This window comes from Rhinopithecus bieti, unplaced genomic scaffold (genome assembly GCF_001698545.2).
Source record: "Rhinopithecus bieti isolate Rb0 unplaced genomic scaffold, ASM169854v2 scaffold_2254, whole genome shotgun sequence".
In the NCBI taxonomy this organism is placed as follows: domain Eukaryota; kingdom Metazoa; phylum Chordata; class Mammalia; order Primates; family Cercopithecidae; genus Rhinopithecus; species Rhinopithecus bieti.
The window spans coordinates 5597854-5617288 of NW_016803982.1; the positions used below are offsets into that span (position 1 = coordinate 5597854).

Consider the following 19435-nt stretch of genomic DNA (forward strand, 5'->3'; position numbering starts at 1 on the left):
AAAAGGAAACCCTTGTATATTGTTGTCAGGAATGTAAGTTAGTGTAATGGTAATGGCAAACAGTACGGAGATTCCTCTAAATATTAAAAATGAAACTGGGGCCGGGAGTGGTAGCTTATGCCTGTAATCCCAGCACTTTGGGAGGCTGAAGCAGGAGAATTGTTTGAACCCAGCAGGTGGAGGTTGCAGTGAGCAGAGATTGGACCACTGCACTCCAGCCTAGGTGACAGAGCAAGATTCTGTCTCAAAAAAAATAAATAAATAAAAAATAAAATAAAACTAACATATGATCTAGCAACGCTACTTCTGGGTCTATATTCACAGGAAAAAAAGTTGCTATCTCAAAGAGATATCTGCACTCTCAGATTCATTGCAACACTAGTCACAATAGCCAAGATATGGAAACAGCCTGTGTCCGTCAATGGATGAATGGATAGTCATTATGGCATATATTTACAATGGAATATTGTTCAGCTTTGAAAAAGGAGATGCTGCCATTTGTGACAGTGTGGATGACATTAAGTGAAATAAGTCAGACACAGAAAGACAAATGTTGCATGATATCATTTATATATGGAATCTAAAATAGAGAAACAGAGTAAGTAGAATGGTATTTGTCAGAAATTGGGGTTGGGGGAAATAGGGAGATGTTGGTCAAAAGGTATAAACTTTCAGCTATAAGATAAATAAGCTCTGGAGATCTAATATGCAGCATTGTGACTATAGTTCATAGACTATAGTTAATAATAATGTATTATGTACTTGAACTATGACAGTAGATCTTTAGTGTTCTCACCACACACCCACACAAAAGGCCTTCATTGGGTGATGAATATGTTAATTAGCTTGATTGTGAGAATCATTACAAAAGGTATACTTATATCAAAACACCATGTTATATACCTTAAATATACACATTTTTTATTTGTCAATCATACTTTATTAAGAAAAGTTAATTTTGACAGCTTTTTGCCAGTTTTTTTTTTTATTGTTTTATGAAGGGATGAACTGTTGAGGTCCTTACTCCATGGTTTTTGCTAACATCACTGACTCTCATCTTACTTTTATTTAATAATATTTACTATAGCTCATAGTAAAAAAATTAGGTAATAATTTATTCATGTGACCAACTGGTTTTTGATTAATATTATTTTTTCTCCTGAGAGTGTAGACTCCTTTAGGGGAGGGTCTTGTCTGTTTAGATTACTGTTGTATTCCTGGTTCTTAGCACAATATCCAACACATAGCATTCAATCAATCAATATGTATATGTTGAATGAGTGAATAAGGAAATTAGATAGTTAATTACTGTGAGAACATGGTAATTACTCAGTGGGATCTAGAGTCACAGAGCAGTGTTTAAATCCCAGCTCCATCACTTTGTGGTTGTATTATAGTGTGACAACCTCTCAGTTTTCTTATCTGTAAGATGGGAAAAATAGTACAAATCATAGCTTTGGCTAACACGTATTATGATATCATTATTTTTCAGGTCCTGTGCTAAGTCTTTGAAATGTATTATCATACTCCTTGCAAAACATTTTAAGGTGGGTACTATTATCTGCAATTTATTTTAATTATTATTATTATTTTTTAAGAGATAGGGTCTCACTCTGTTGCCCAGGCTGGTGTACAGTGGTGTGGTTTACTGCAGCCTTAAATTCCTGGGCTTAAGTAATCCTCCTGACTCAGCCTCCCGAGTAGCTGGGACTGTAGGCATGCTACTACTCAACTGCTGAAGGACTATTCAGCTGGCCCTTTCATGGAGGCCAAGTGTGGGTTTCCAAATGGACTGCTGTTCCATTAGTGTCTTTACTTGTAGGGAACTCGGAGCAACATTGGCACTCATCCCATGATGCCTGTTCTTGAATGTTAATGTAAGTGTGTGCATTTATTAAACATACTTGTAAGAATCAGGCCAGTATTTAATTTTAAAAATCAAATACACCACATGTGTGTTAATCTTTTCTGACCCTGTTGTGTGGGGATGTCCGTTGCTGGCCCTTCTAATGGACAGGTGAGAAAACCAGAGATGCAAAGACCACAGATAAGGACTTCACAAATAACTAAACATGGACCGGAGCAAACTCTAATTTGGAGACTTTCCCAGAGCTTTTGAAAATTTTGGAAGCATTTGTAACCCAAATGTCATGGGAATGAAAGAATTTAGAGTATTATCTGCATCTGAGATAAGATGTTAAACCGCTGTTCCCCAGAGTGGCTGGGTCTGAGATCTCTGTATTTGCTGTGTGAATATTTGCAGTAAGAATTGGAAAATAACTATGGAACAAACAATTTCTAAGTTATGTGAAGTTGAGGGATGTCTTCCCGGCAGCATTCCGCCTGAGAGCCTTCCCCTCCTGCCCAGACCTCCACTGGGGACCTAGCAAAGCAGGAAGTGCCTGAGAGCGGCACCAGTGGAAGGAGAAGTTCAGTACATGGAGTTGTGTAAAAGCACAAAAACAGTGATTGGAGACAGGATTAGGCACTAGAGCCATTCAAGGTCCTCTGTATTTTCCAAGTGGCTGTGACTCAGGGAAACTGCTTTCCCTGACAGAGAAAGGGGTCAGAAAAGATAAAACCAAAATGAAAAAAGGAAAGGATCTGGTTCAGAGATGGCAAAACTCTTACAAATATACAACTGAGGAGGGACTGAGAGTGAAACCATTCTTACTATATCTGCATATCATGTGTGTAATTTTTGAGTATGCATAGTCTTGTAAATACAAACATGTTTACATATGTGTTTATGCTTTATGTATGTTTACAAAAATGTTGAAGTTGACAGTAGAGTAAATCTGTACATAGTTCATTTATAATATTTTACGTCTTCACAGTGGACCCATTCATTCATTTATTCATCCAGTCCTTAGGTGTTCCAGACACTCTGCTGGGCATTGGATGTACAAAGATCACATAACACAGTGCCTTCTGCAGATAATCTCACAGTCCATTGGAGGAAGCAGTCATTTGAATAGTCAGTTATAAAGTGATGATAGGAATATATGGAGGGCTTTATGGAAACATGGATAATGGGCTGTGTTGTGGGTGGAATTATGTCCTCCTCTCAAAGTCACATGTTGAAATCCTAGCCCCCAGTACCCCAGAATGTCACCTTATTTGGAAATGGGGTTCTTCAAGAGGTAATCAAGTTAAAATGAGGTCATTATGGTGGGCCCTTATCCAATATGGCTGATCTTATAAAAAGGGGAATTTGGGGGACAGGCACACAGTGAGGAGAACATGAGAAGATGAGAGGAGAGTTGGGAGCGATACTTCTACAAACCGGGAACTCTAAGGATCACCAGCAAATCACAAAAGCTAGGTGAGGAGCTTAGAACAGATTCTTCTTCACAGTTCTCAGAAGGAACCAATCCTGCCAACAGTCTTGACCTTGACCTTGTACCCTCCAAGACTGTGGGACATAAATTCCTGTGGTTTAAGCCATCTAGTTTGAGGTACCTTTTAATGGCAACTTTAGGAAACTAATACTGAGGCTTAACTCAGCTTTGGGGAAAGGGATCAAAGAAGACTGCCAGGAGGAGATGACAGAGTGAACTTTAATAGACAGAGTTGATTGAATAGCAAGTTGCCAAGTGAAAGGGTTGGGGGAGGGTGTCAAGATGGCATTCCAGGTGGCTAGGGAGGCAATACAGGCAGTAAAGTACTGAGGTGAGAAGCAGCTAGAGAGTGAGGAATTTGGTGAGGTTTGAGAGTAGTCTCAAGTAGGAAGTAGGAAGAGACAGGATATGCCAAGCACAGGGCTTGGGGATGTGCACCAATGCACAAGGCCAACAAAGACAAGTTTCCTGACCCCATGGAGAGGACACTTACATCCCACACTGGGAAGCCCCAGTGGAGCAGCTAACCTCACGTTACTGTCCTGTTCCCAGTCACCACTGAGCTCTGGTGGTTGGACCAGTGACTTAGTTTCATAAAATTGGTGCCTCGATGGGGAGAAGTCCTTGTTCAGTCATGAAAGAAGCACCGCATTTCTGGACTGCTCAAGTTCCATTCTTGGGTACTCGAAGATCTCACTGCTCTATCTGGGGTTTCCTTTCTTTCAGAGAAAGTGATTTCTTCCCCTTTATCATTAAGCAAAAACTCCAAGATGATGCCAATGATAACATTTAAGCATCATTTAAGGTGATCACATCCTGATTCCGGGACATTAGTGTCTGAATTTCCTCACAACAGGAAGACTGCCAATGAAGAGGCTTTCCCTTAGCCACTAAACTTCACAAAATCGGGCTCAAAAGGTAAGCAGCTGTTCCTGTAAAGGCTGCCTGATGTTCCATGCTCTGTCCTTCTTACAAGATTCAGGGCGCTTTTGTATAAGTTTCCACCTCTGGTAGACATTTCAAAAGACTCTTGTGAAAAGAATATCCGGAAGCATATAGCCAGAAATGCACAGTGATTTAATCTGATTAATTAAGAAGATTTTTTTATTTTAATGTCAACCCAACTTTTATATAATCTTTAAAAATGCTAGTGCTTCTGGATCAAAGGTGAGGTTATTCGCCCTGGGAGGATCTTTAAATGGAGGAGTATTTGTAACCTCTTTCTTTTAGGTTTATTTAAAATTAAGCCTAAAGTAAAATGTTAAACACTAAAATATAGTGGTTTTTGCCTTCATATAATTTATTTCAAAGCACATTTGAATCATACATTAAATATGCTGGTTATGAGCACCATACGTTTCTTCTGAAAATGGAAGAATTGGCTTAGAATTCAAGTATCTTCATAATTTTGTTTGTTTTAAAAATTATGTGATTATATACAGATGAAGAATGCATCTATATTTAAGGTCTAATTCTCTTTGTTCAGAAGAATTAAATGGTCCATACAAATACATAGTTTAAGATACTTAAGGTTAACCTGTATACTAGAGAAAAGTTAATGACAATTAACTGACATTCCTGCAACACACTACACTGAGATTTACATTGACCAGATACTTGTTAGGGGAAGCAGAGGTACTTGGTTACATGGACATGTCCTCTTTAAAATTCATGTCAAAACTTAATTCCTGTTAATTGTATTAGCAGGTGAGACCTTCTGGGAAGTGATTACCTTATGAGGGCTCTGCCCTCAAGAATAGGATTGGCAACTTTAGAAAAGGGCTGGAGAGGCTGAATGCAGTGGCTCATGCTTGTCATCCCAGAGCTTTGGGAGGCCAGCCCAGATGACCACTTGGGATGAGGAGTTTGAGATCAGCCTGGGCAACATAGCAAGACCCCATCTGTACACAAAAATACAAAATTAGCCAGGTCTGATGGCATGTGCTTGTAGCCCCAGGTACTTGGGAGGCTGAGGTGGAAGGATCCGTTGAGCCCAGGAGTTTGAGGTTGCAGTGAACTATGATCACACCACTCACTGCATTTCAGCCTGGGTGAGAGAGTGAGACCCTATCTCTAAAAAATTTTTTTAAAAAAAATAAAGGGCTGGGGAGAACTAGTAATCATTCCTTTCTGCCCCTCCACCTTCTGCCAAGTGGGGATGCTACCAGCAGAAGATGCTGTAAAGGAACAGGCCCCCACCAGACACTGAACCTGCTGATGTCTTATCTTGGACTTCCCAGCCTCTAGAATCATGAGGAATAAATTTTGTTCTTTATAAATTACTTAGTCTCAGGTATTTTGTTATAGCTGCACAAACGAACTCACTACTTATGAGGAACTCCAAGTCAAATGGGAGAGACAGGTGCATGAGCACAGCAAAGGCGCTATAGCAGGGGTATGGATCAGGTCCTGGAGCAGCTAAGCTCTGGGTGGCAGGGGTGGTATGGAGTGAAAAATCTTCTTGATGATCATATTTACCCCAGGATATGAAGGATGGCTAAGAATGCACCAAGTGAAGAAGGAAGGGAGGCACATTTTAGTAGAAGAAGAGCCTGGATAAAGGAAGACAGTTGGTGCCAGGGTGGCAGCACACACCGGGACAGCTGGAAATGCAGTGTGACTGCAGCATGATACATGGGGACAATGGCTGGAAGTGAGACTACAGAAGTAGGTGAGGGTTGGACGGGGGAAAACTGTACTATGTAGAGTTTATTGCATTGCATGGACATCCTGATCAGATCTGTAATTTTGGATGCTGACCTGGAAGCACCACAATGGAAAGACTAGGGGAGGAAGGGCAGCAGGAAAGCCAAAGGCAGTGGTCTAAGCAAGGCACAAGGGGGCACTGCACTGGAAGTGCAATGGTAGGGATGGAGACAGAGGAATGGGCTACAGAGAAATAGGATCAGCAGCTTAAGCACTGGGGTTACCAGCTGGATATGGGGGAGAGAAGTCAAGAATGAGACCTAGCTTGGAACACGGTGCCCGCTGTGGAATGAATTGTATCCCCACCTTTATATTCATATACTGAAGTCCTAACCCACAATGTGACTACATTTGGAGACAGGGCCTTTAGGAAGTAATTAATATAAAATGAGGTCATAAGGGTGGGTCCCTGATTTGATAGGACTAGTGTTTGCCTAAGAGACATCAGAGAACTTTCTCTTCCCCTTGTGAGCACCTAGCAGGAAGGTGGCCATCTGCAAGTCAGGAAGAGGGCTCTTACCAGGAACTGAACTGGCTGGCACCTTGATCTTGGATTTTCCAGACTTTGGAACTGTGAGAAGATAAATTCTTTTGTTTAAGTCACCCAGTCCATGGTGTTTTATTAAGGCAGCCTGAGCTAACTAAGACTGTGCCATTAACTCAGATAAAGAAAGAATTCCAAGGGGACAGTATTTGTTGTAGTTGTTTTGTTTTATTTATTATTTATTTTCTGTTTTGTTTTGGGCATGGCAAGTGTGAGATGCTAATAAGGCAGACAGGAGGAGCAGTCTAGCAGGCACCTGGGTCTATTAAGTAGGAACAATGAAGGAGCGTTCAGGTCAGTAGAGAGTTTAGGGAGTTCTTAGCGCAGATGAAACAGAAGGCCAAGGAGTTGGGTGGTTGCCAAGGCAAGAATGTAGAACACATAAAAGAAGGCAGCCAAGGGAAGGACAGAGGGATCCAGACACCTACAGGCAGGAGGAACAGGAGGAGCAGCCAGAGAGAGTTGCAGGAAAGAGGTGCTCTAGAGGCCATGGGGGAGGGAGTTTCAAGGCCATTTATCCATGGTGTCTTGTACTGCAGAGGGCTCAAGTAGGCTGAAGACCAAAGGATAAAGCACTGAGCTGGTAATTAGGAGATAATTATTTGGAGCCGTGCCAGTGAAGTACTAGGGGTGAAGTCAGGTTGCAGGGCATTGCAACATGCTTGGGATGAACAGAGAATGGGTATTGTCTTGGTTAGTTGTGGCTGGTGTAACAGAGTACCACAGACTGGGAGGCTTATAAACAACAGATATTTATTTCTCACAGTACTGGGTTCGAGATCAGGGTGCCAGCATTGTCAGGTTCTAGAAAAGGCCATCTTTGGTGTTGCAGATGGCTGACTTCTCATTGTGTCTTCACAGGGTGAAAAGGGATTGAGAGAGCTCTTTGGGGGATCTTTTATAAGGACTTTGATTCCATTCATGAGGATGAGCTAATTACTTCCCAAAGGGCCCACCTCCTAATACTGTCACATTGAGATTAGGGTCTCAACATATGAATTTTTGGGGGACACAACTGTTTAGTCCATTGCAGGTATAGACTATAGTTTTATGATCTTTGCTTATGGAAAACGTAAGGGAGGTGGGACAGTAGCTTGAGGGAAGGCACACATGAGACAGTAATTTTCCCTTCTATGTTTCTCAAACTCCCTTTATGCTAAGGAGCCATAGACAGCTAAAGAAACAAAATTATATGTTCCCTTTATGCAAATTAATCTCTTATTATTTTAGACTTTCAGGTGTCTGTTCATTGCCCAACTAGGGCAAATTCCCTGCCCCTTTCCCTGCAGAGTTTTCACCTCCTTGGTTCATTTCCATTATCCTCCTGACAAGCACCATGCTTTAACTGAGTATCTCAACTCCCAGAGCGAGGTCAGGGGCATGCACGTGTTTGTAAGTGTGAACATGTGTGTGATTGCGTGTCTCTGAGTGTGAGAATATATGGGTGTCTGAATGTGTGTACAAGTGTGTGAGTGACTGTGAATGTGTGTGCAAGCATTTGAATGAGTGTGAGTGTGTGTGGACAGGAAGTGAATGCCCAATGCAATTCCAGGGATCTAGATTCTACAAACTGGATCAAATGTTAATGGCAATTTGTTGTTAGGCATATTTTACCAGAATAAAACAAAAACAAAACTAAAACCAAAGCTCCCTACAACAGTTTTTGTGGCCACCCTTCTTCCAACCTCAGACCACAGTTAGAACAAAAATGCTGAAGGAAACGTGTTTTCTCCCCTCCCACTGTACCCATCTCCCATTAGCAGAGAGCCGCTTGGGTGTGACTCTTTCCATCTTGGAGACTGGCAGTCCAAAGGGGGGTGATGGAGGCCTCTGTTTCAAATTGCTTAATAGTTGAAGTTAAAAGGCAATATGCATTAGAATATTTTTCATGGAACATCAAAATAATGTGTTAATTTGGGAAAAAAGTGATTCATATGTGACCTTGTATAATATTTGACTTTTAAATGCCACACATAGCATTTATCTGGTTTTAGCCTTGCTGGGAAATGGCTGTATCCAGCAAAGATAAAAGACTTCCAGCTGGGATAACTATCCTATAATTAGTGATGCATTTTTTAAAAGGAAAACCAGAAATTATTGGAGACAGTTGATGTAAAAATCTGCACATTTCTAAAGTATGTGTGTTGCTAGCATGACAGGTTTAGCTCTATGGATGCCACATTTTATACACACACACACACTCACACACACACAGAATGTACACACACACCAGTTCCTTTTGCCAGGATATTTAAGGAAGTCAGCTTTCTTTCTATTGAATTTCAATAGAAGTCACTGCAAATCAAGGCTTAGTCTTGTGAATTTATGTCCACAATACATGACAATTTAATCATACTGGTGTGATATATGATGGGATAAACAGTAAGATTTCTCCCCTAAGAGACTAAGATACCTTTGTTGTCTCTCAGCATAGGAAGCGGAAGCCACCCCCTACTTCATCAGGGCAATTTAGTGTCTCCTTCCTCAGTGCTTCCAGCACATTCAGCTCACATATGCCTAGCTGCATTTTCCATGTTGTTCCCCCCATTAGACTATGAGCAGACATATTGGTAGTTAGCACAGCTGGACAGTGGTTCTCAAATGTGGCTGACATCACAACTGCTTTGGGAGCTTTACAAAATACTTAGAAGCTTGATGTGGTGGCTCCTGCCTATAATCCCAGCATTTTGGGAGGATGAGGTGGGAGAATTGCTTGAGTCCAGGAGTTTGTGACCAGCTTGGGCAACATAGGGAGACCCTGTTTCTATCAGTTAAAAAAAAAAAAAAAAAAACAATTAGCCGAGTGTGGTGGCATGTGCCTGTGGTTCCAGCTACTTGGGAGGCTGAAGTGGGAGGATAGCCTGAGCCTGGGAGGTCAAGGCTGCAGTAAGTCATGATTGGGCCACTGCACTGCAGCCTAGGTGACAGAGCGAGACCCTGTCTCAAAAAAAAAATTGACAGGCCGGGCGCGGTGGCTCAAGCCTGTAATCCCAGCACTTTGGGAGGCCGAGACGGGCGGATCACGAGGTCAGGAGATCGAGACCATCCTGGCTAACACGGTGAAACCCCGTCTCTACTAAAAAATATGAAAATTAGCCGGGCGAGGCGGCGGGCGCCTGTAGTCCCAGCTACTCGGGAGGCTGAGGCAGGAGAATGGCGTGAACCCGGGAGGCGGAACTTGCAGTGAGCTGAGATCTGGCCACAGCACTCCAGCCTGGGCGACAAAGCGAGACTCCGTCTCAAAAAAAAAAAAAAAAAAAAAAAAAAAATAACAAATGGGTCCCTGTGTTGATTCTGGTCCTCTGAGAATCAGGTGCCAAAACAGAAGTAGACAGGTAAGAGATTGATTGAGGGAAATCGCTGGAAAAGATGAAGGGGTGAGAGTGGGAGCAGGCAGGGAGAGCCCTCAGACCCCGAGGCAAGTGTGACCCCTGTGAACAGAGAGGGGAGAAAGAGGAGGGTTGGGTCGGCTGATCCTCAGACTGTAGCACAGTTCTGAGAAAGCTCAGGCTGGGCTGGTGGGAAGTCCTCAAGCAGAAACTGCCTGTCAGAGGATTCGTGTAGGTGCGGGAGCGAGCCAGAACTCATATCCCACCATGCTCAGTCACTGTCCGGGAGCTGTGTGTGAGCCATTGAGTGACCAACTGAACACCGTCCTAGTTTCCCTGGGACTGAAGGGGTTACCAGGCTCTGGGACTTTGATTTTTAAAACTGGGAGTATCTGAGGAAACCGGGACAAGTTGGTTTCCTCAGCACAAATGCAAGGTGGGACCAAAAGGGTGGCATCTGGCACCACTAGACCACTGTGGTAATTCTTCCCTGGCAGTTTCTTTTGAAGGAAATCTGAGCGGCACTCTTCAGTGCTGCCACTGCCCGTGTGACACCAACCAGTTCTCCGACTCTCTGGACTCTAGTGGGAGTCCAACAATTAAGTTAAATTCTCAGCTGTCTGCCTGGAGTTAGCATAAGATTACACATGTTAAAGGGCTCAGTCCCATGAGACTGCTGTACTGCAGATGCCAGCTGCCCATGGGGTCCCCAGGCAACCCACGCTTCTGCCCAGCCAACTCTAAATTTTAGGGTTCCTCTGCTTAGGAAGCCATCCTCATGTGTTGACAGGAATTCTGGACAGAAATATCTTTATAATTAAACATTAATTAGGCTGTGCTTTGACCCAGTATCTAGTAATACTAGATACTGACCATTTGCATGCCCACTGTTCCTATAGACAGGATTTCTAATGTTACAATCATAAGACTTTTAAGAATTGCTTAAACAGAATCATAGGATCATGAGGATTTTGTTTAAGAATTGCTAAAGCCAACCCTGAATTCCACTGGAACAGTTGACGCCAACCATTTGGAAGACCCCCTCAGAGACTCAATATTCTTCACCTCCCTGTCTCATGACTTCACCCTGCACTCTTATCAAACATCACCACACTCCAGCCCGCTCCAAAACCCTTAAAAACCTTAGCCTCAATGTCCTTAGGGAGACATATTTGAGGTTTTCTCCCATCTCCTTGCTTGGCGGCCCTATGATTAAACCTCTTGCTGTGCTGCAACCTGGTGTCTTGGCATGTTGACCTGCCATGCACATCAGGCAGTGAACTTACTATGGTTACACTTACCACTCCTTCGTCAGGTTCCGTGATTCACTACAATGACTCAGTGTTGCTGGTGGTGAATCCGTACAGGTTTGCAGTAACCTCAATTCTTGCCTCCTCAGCAGAAATAATTCGACTGAGGGTCATAAGGCAGAGTGAGAGACCAAGGCGGGTTTTAAAGCAGGAGTGAAAGTTTATTAAAAAGCTTTAGAACAGGAAGGAAAGGGAGTAAAGCACACTCGGAAAAGGGCCAGGCAGGTGACTTGAGGGGTCAAGTGCACAGTTTGACCTTTGACTTGGGGGTCTTATACATTGGCATGCTTCTGGGGTTGTGTCTCTTCTACCCTGATTCTTCCCTTGGGGTGGGCTGTCCTCATGCACAGTGGCCTGCTAGTACTTGGAAGGAGTCGCATGTGCAGTGTGCTTACTGAAATTGTATCCATGCTCACTTGAAGTGTTCTTCCCTTACTGATGTAAGAGTTAAGAAGAAATCACTTAGAAAGATAATATAGGTATGGGAGTCCTCGGTAGGGATTGTCTTTTTAGTGCAAAGCAGCTTCAAATAATTTTCTAACAAAGGGCAGCCTGTAAAGTTGAGCTGCAGACATAGACAAGCCAGCTGGGAGCTTGCATGGGTGAATGCCGGCAAGAACTAGGGACTAGACATGTTCAAGATGGCGGCTCCATCCTCCCTTCTCTGCCAGGCATGTGTACAGTAAAGAAGATAGCCTGCCCAAGGGGAAAATTCATTTGCATAATAAGATTGGGATGGGGTGATGGGCCTTCCCCGCGTGCTATGTAAACATCATAACTGATCGAACCAATCTGTGAGCCCTACGTAAATCAGAAACCGCCTCCTCAAGTTGGACCATAAGATCCATCTCATCCACCACCAGTGGTCTTTCCTCTCGGGAGTCCCCTCTCTCTCATTAGAGAGAGAGAGAGCTGTTTTCCTTCCTTCCTTCCTTCCTTCCTTCCTTCCTTCCTTCCTTCCTTCCTTCCTTCCCTCCCTCCCTCCCTCCCTCCTTCTTTCTCTCTCTCTCTCTTTCTCTCTTTCTTTCTTTCTTTCTTTCTTTCTTTCTTTCTTTCTTTCTTTCTTTCTTTCTTTCTTTCTTTCTTTTCTCTCTCTCTTTCTCTCTTTCTCTCTCTCTCTCTCTTTCTCTCTTTCTCTCTTCTCTTTCTTTCTTTTCTTTCTTTTCTTTCCTTCCTTCCTTCTTTCTTTCTCCTATTAAACCTCCACTACTAAACTCCTCATGTGTGTCCAAGTCCTAAGTTTTCCTGATGACTAACTCTGGGTATATATCTCAGACAACGTACCTACTTTATGACTAGTCTAACATTCCTAGAGGAAGGTCATATACCAGTTAAACTTCATTTTGCTTCTTAGTGTGCATGCTGGAGCCTACTCACCCGACTCCTGAGATCTTATTGGGAAACTACTGATCACGAGTTTCAGGTTTTTTCTGTCTATTGAGAGACTGCCTTTCCCTGGCAATGACTGCGACCAATTATTATTTTGGAAAAACTTTGTAACAACCATCTGACTATACCTGATGGTCACCTGACGTTCCTGACTGCAGGGAGGAGGGAGCCCTCCCCTGCCCTGCTCATGCCTGACTAGCCACCTGCTGTAACAAAAGGACTCAGAAAAGTGCTGTACTTATGGGTCCAGCTTTATTGTCAAGGATTCCACTCATGGACAGCCCATGGAAGAGATGCAGAGGGCATGGTATTGGTGGGGGAAGGAGCCTGCAGAGCTTTCATACCTTGTGGGGGATGGAATGGGACACCCCCCTCCCAGGACTGCTGCGTTTACCAGCCCGAAAACCCTCCAAATCTCATTCTTCAAGAGTTTTTATTGAGTTCCATCTCCAGCTTCCCTCCCCTCACCTCCCCGGAGGCCTGGGTTGGGTGTTGGGGTGAGGTTGAAAGTTCCACCCCCTAATCATTTGTTTGCTCTTTCCGGTAACCAGCCCCACCCTGAATCCCTCTAGGGGCCTCACCTGAGCCACTTATTAGCATCAACTCAGGTGTGGTCCACAGGGGCTCCAATGAAGACATTCCTCTCACCCAGGAAATTCCAAGAGTCTTAGGAATTTGGGCCAGAAACTGGGAACGAAAAGCAAATATGTATTTGTATTACATCACAGTCAACCAGATGGTCTGTTTGAAATGACCTGGAGAGGGGCCCAGGCATCTGCGTTTTGTTTTTTAAACCACCCTTAACCCAGCACTTTGAGAGGCTGCAGCAGGTGGATCATTTGAGGTGAGGAGTTCAAGACCAGCCTGACCAACATGGTGAAACCGTCTCTACTAAAAATACAAAAATTAGCCGGGCGTGGTGGCGGGCACCTACAGTTCCAGCTACTGGGGAGGCTGAGGCAGGAGAATCACTTGAACCTGGAGGCAGAGGTTGCAGTGAGCTGAGATTGTGCTACCGCACTCCAGCCTGGGTGACACAGCGAGACTCAGTTTCAAAAAAAGGAAAAAGAAAAAAAAAAAAAAAAACCAACCAAACAAAACACCCTTAAAAGAGCTGAGAACTGGCTGGTGTTGAGAAACACTAGAAGGCAGTCTTTAAATTTAATTTGGTGAATGACAAGAAGGAAGGAAGAGAGGCTGGTAAAGTTGTGAGGGGGCTTGCTTGGAAAAGGCTTGAGGGAGTGGCCTGCGGCTGGGTCCTGAGGAGTGGATGGGATCTCTGGACCCTGTGCTGAGTGCTGAAGGCCTGCAGCTGGGGAGGAGGCTAATGCCTGCAGCCAGGGTCCTGTCAGCCTGGGCTGGGCAGACTCGGGCTGTCTGTATCCTCAGGGCAAATGATGATAAACGATGAAGAGCCGGACACCAGGTGGTTGGATCTTTATTCCACACACTAAGTCCTCGGTGCAGGAGAGGCCGATCTTGGCAAATGGACCCAGGCTTTATAATTACATGAGCATAGGAGTGGAAGGCACTTCCATCCTCCTCTGTTGCCCATGGAGTTCACATTTAAACTTCATGCTCCAGGAGATTCCCACGACATTGAAAGCCAAATAGAAGGGAAAATATAGAAAAACTTCACCAGGGGATATTCTGTTCCACAGACAATAGATTCTTTTAATCTATTATTATTTTTTAAAGATGTGGGTCTCATTTTGTTTCCTAGGCTGGTCTTGAACTCCTGGGCTCAAGTGATCCTCCTGCCTCAGCCTCCCGAAGTGCTGGGATTACAGGCGTGAGCCACTGCCTGACCATACAACACACACATTCTTTTAGTCTCCTTTTTACCTTTGTATTAGTTTGCTAGGGCTGTGGTAACAAAATTCTTCAAACTAGGGGCTTAAACAACACTTACTGACTCACAGTTCTGGGGGCTAAAGGTCCAAGATCAAGATGTCAGCAGGGGTGGCTCCTTGTGAGGCTGGGAAGAAAGAATCTGTTCCAGGACCCTCTTCCTTGGCCTTAGGTGGCTGTCTTCTCCTGTGTCTTCACATCATCTTCCTCTCTGCATATTTATTTTATTTTATTTTTAAATTTTTAATTGTATTATTTTTGAGGTGACATTTTGCTCTGTTGCCCCAGCTGGAGTGCAGTGGCGGTCAGGGCTTACTGTATCCTCAACCGCCCAGGCTCAAGCAATCCTCCCACCTCAGCCTCCTGAGTGGCTGGGACTACAGATGTGCACCACCATGCCAGGCTAATTTTTTTTTTTTTTTTTAGTAGAGATGGGGGTCTCACTATGTTGTCCAGGCTGGTCTTGAGCTCTTGGGCTCAAGTGATCGTCCCACCTGAGCCTCTCAAAGTGCTGGGATTACAGGCATGAGCCACTGTGCCCAGCCCTTTGATGCATGTTTCTGTGTTTGAGTTTCTCTTTTTAGAATATCATATTGAGTTAGGGCCCACCCTTATCACCTCATATTAACTAACGATATCTGTAATGACCCTTTTTCAAAATAAGATCACATTCTGAGGAACTGGGATTGGGATTTTAATATGTGAATTTGGGGAGGGCACATAAATCAACCCCAACAACCTCTAAAACTAGTTCTCATTCCATCTTTCTTTTTGGTGCATATCAGAAAAGAGTAACGCTCTGGTAATGAAATGGGATACTTCCCTTGACCTCGACCCCCTTTGAGGGTGGGAACTGGAGTGACTCATTTCACTCAGCCTACCACTGGTTACTTCTTGTGAGAGGGAGCCTGTGAGCAAGCAAGTGCAGGAACCAGAGGGAACAAATGCTGGAACCAGCCAGTTGCTCCTCTTTGGCAGGAGCAGGCTCTGTCCAGGCCCCTCAGCAGCATCCAAGCCCCTGCCCTCTCAGCACCCTGGTTCTTGTTCAGCATCCAGTAAGAACCAGGTCACACAAACGGATTGAAGGGTAGTGTATGTAGAGGATTTTACTGGGCGATAGAAGTGGCTGTCAGTGCAATGGGGAGGTAGAAAGGGGATGATGCAGTAAGAAGGCGATCATTCCTTGAAGTGGCACCATCTGAAGTTAGCCATGTCTATCCATAGTCTCTGACACTCAGTTGCTTCTTTGCTCACCACCCAGCCACTTGTATCCCCACAGCTCAGCTGCTTATGTTGCTATGCCAGCTGCAGTCTTCTTATGGGCACAGGATGGGGCATGGCAGGCCAAAAAGGCAACATTGGGGTGAAAAAAATGAGGCCACCTGTTTTCACTTAGGGCCACAGTTTAAGGCTTAAGGGTGGGATTTAGCCAGGAGCCGAGCTATTCTGTATCAGTAATGGCAAAATAGTCAAATGATAGAGCTAATGGATTGGGTTACTGGACATTGGCCTTTTACTTGGTTTGTGAGATTGATGCTAACTTGCTTTATCTTGGTCGGTGGAGATATCATAGCATTCTTGTGTTCTAAGAAGCTGAAAATGGCTCAGTGAATAAGTGCCATGAAAATAAAATGTGCTTTGTCCTTTTGTGATGCAGAACAGATGGTTCTACATTCTACAGTTGAGTGGCAAAGAACTCTGGTCTGGGGCATGCCAGTGCCTTTCACAGGTGAGTCCATCTGAAAAAAAAATGCATTGAAATCTCTCTGCCAAGGCCTGATCAGTGAGACTTTCACCAAGGGTAATGGCAGTTTAGATGACCAATGATTTTTTTTCTTCTGGGCCAGCATATGCACCAGACCCATTCATGGGTTTCAGTAGGCATCTCCTGTTCTTAGTGTTGTTCCAAGTTCTTCCAAGAGCTGACACTCAAGTATGTTGCTTTGTGGACAAGGCTGACTCTGTTCACAGGTGCTTTGGCCGATTCTTTCCATACTGATCAGAAGCAGCAGTGAAGGTTATTGTTGGATGCAATGTGCCTAAGGACATACATTTTTGTGCCTTCTCTCCAGTGAGAGCAGCTGATGGCAGAATTTCATTTTGTCCAGTTATTCCCAAGAGAGAACAAATATTTGTGATGCAATCAAAGAGAATCCAAGAATAGCAAAGAGCCAGATAACAGCATGTGGGAAGCACATGAGGAATGTGACACATTGACCCTAAAATGGGGATCCCTGTGTGTACAGAAGTCCTTAGCAAAGCGGCTCTTGCCGTAATAATCATTACTGCTGCCTAGAAATCACTTTTCAGTGTATAAATCATTTTCACATATGTGGTCTCATTTCATCTCTCATCGTTGCTGAGGTGGGCAGAAGAGAAATAGTCTTCATTGACCATTGGGGAAATAGGGTTTGATATGGTTTGACTGTGTCCCCACTTAAAATCTCATCTTGAATTGTAATTCCCATAATCCCCATGTGTCAAGGGTGGATCCAGGTGGAGGTGATGAGGTCATGGGTGCGGTGTCCCCCATGGTGTTCTCGAGATAGTGAATGAGTCTCATAAGATCTGATGGTTTTATAAGCACCTGGCATTTCCCCTGCTTGCACTCACTCTGTCCTGCTGCCCTGTGAAGAAGGTGCTTGCTTCTCCTTTGCCTTCCACCATGATTGTAAGTTTCCTGAGGCCTCCTCAGCAATGTGGAACTGTGAGTCAATTAAACCTTTCTTTCTTTATAAATGAGTCTCAGGTATTTCTTCATAGCACTGTGAGAATGGACTAATACAGGGTCTCATGGGGAGAAGTGAATTGTCTAAAGTCATAAGAACAGGAGAAAATCAGCATGGAAATACATTTTCTTCATCTCTTTGTGTCCTGACTTCACCTTACACTCAATCAACTATCTCCACACTTCAGCCCACTCCTAAACCCTTTAAAACCCTAGCCTCAATCTAGGAGAGACAGGCCTCATGTATTCAGACCCCTGGGCCAGGTGTCTTATTTTTAAAAATTGTGACATGTATCATTCACATAGAAGAATGTATAAAGTATATAGATGCAGTTTAAAGGATGAGGATAAAATGAACACCATGTACCCATCACTTGGGTTAAGACATAGGACATCTCCAGTCCTAGTCCTGTGGAAGCCCCTTTGCTCCTCTCTTAGTTCATTGTTCTCTTCCCCAGAGGTAGCTAAAACTGACTCTTATGCTGATCACACTCTTGCTTTTCTTTATAGTGTCATCACATGAGTAAGTAACCCTAGTGATATATTATTTATTTGGGAAAACTGAGCAGCAAGTACACCTGTAGTTTCATAAGAAAGGGGAAACATTGCCACTGTCAGATGAAGGCTCCTTGGAGAAAATAAGCTGATCTCTGGGTCATAGCAGGGCTTCAGCTTGCCTAAGAACTTACAAGAGTCCTCTGGGGAAGTCAAGGCAAGGCACTGTGTGTGTCCTGGGGAACCTGGACTCAGGACATTCGGGGCACCTGGTAGGGCTGTTGTGTGGAGCAGGAATTGGATGACAGGCAGAAGAAGGCTGAGAGCCATTGGCTGTTCTGTACGTTCTGCTTCTAAGCTTATTGTGGGCTCTCTCAGACTCCTAGGAGGTGTGAATGAGCCTCCCCAGGTGCTCCCCAAGCAGCAGTTTTCAAAGGAAGAGCAGAATGTTCATCATCCAAGTACCCAGTAAGAATCTGTGGTTAAGAGCTTCTGGAGCCAGCCTGTCTGCTTTTGAAATTTGGCCTCTCCGTGACCATTGGGCTATTGACTACTCTGTACCTCATTTTCCTTGTCTGTAAAATGAGGAAAATAATAATACCTACTTAGTAGGGTTATTTAAAGGATAAATTAGTTAATATTTGTAAAGAACTTAGAACATTGCCTTACATGTAGGACATGCTACATAAATAAGTGTGTGCATGTACACATGTGTGCGTGTGTGTTTAATTGGTCAATCTGTGCTAGGCTCACCTAGCTATTCTGGGCTCAGGGTAGAAAGCAGTGGCATCTTGGTGATGACAACTCTCAGTGAGCCTTGCTCCTCTGTCTCACTGCTCCAATCTGGACTGACTTGTGACTGGCACTTAATGATAATCAAGGTTCTCTGCTTATAATCCTTCTGCCAGCTGCCCCTTTACTGCATGTCTTCCTTCTTCTGAGTTTATTTCCTAATTTTACTGGAACACATCCTCCTGGAGCTTTCTAGAAAGAGTGTGTAGAGGCCAAGGGAAAACTTCCTCTTTGCCCACTGAGGGTTTCACTGACATCACTGACAAGGGGCAGATTAGTAGCAGAAAATTCATACAAATTTATTTAATCATAGTTTTATGTGACCCCAGAGCCTTCAGAATGAAAATCCAAAAATACAGGGCACACTGTTCATTTTATGCTTAGGTTCAAAAAGGTATGGATAGCTGTGTAGAAATACCACTGGGCAAAGAGGATATGATCTATTGCTAATAGACTGAGTGGAGAAACCCAGCCAAGATTCTTCTTGGCCTCTCTGAGCATTTATTCCTTCCTTCTGGGTATGAGATAGGGCCCTCTTTGGAAAGGGGGTCTTACGATCTATGATCAAAGAAGGTAGGTCAGATAATTTTTTTTATTTATTTTTATTTTTTAGATAGAATCTCACAATGTTCAGGCTGGAGTGCAGTGGCACGATCTTGGCTCCCTGCAACCTCTGCCTTCTGGGCTCAAGCAATCCTTCTGCCTCAGCCTCCTGAGAAGCTGGAACTACAGGGCGCATGTCGCCACACCAGGCTAATTTGTGTGTGTGTGTGTGTATAATTTTTTTTTTTTTTAAATAGAGACAGGGTTTCACCATGTTTCCCAGGCTGGTCTCAAACTCCTGGACTCAAGGGATTTACCTGCCTTGGCCTCCGAAAGTGCTGTGAGTACAGGCATGAGCCACCACTTTCAGCCCAGATAATTCTTTATGGCCACTTTTTACACAGAAA

At 43.9% G+C, this 19435-nt stretch overlaps 1 long non-coding RNA gene across 1 annotated transcript; it reads left to right on the top strand.

Annotated features, from left to right (window-relative positions):
* The first annotated feature begins 1489 nt into the window (after positions 1–1489).
* On the top strand, positions 1490–16205 carry LOC108521466 (uncharacterized). Its single transcript, XR_001883199.1, has 3 exons — positions 1490–1547; positions 4068–4259; positions 16128–16205. It is a non-coding gene; the product is annotated as an uncharacterized LOC108521466 (long non-coding RNA).
* Positions 16206–19435: the final 3230 nt, after the last annotated feature.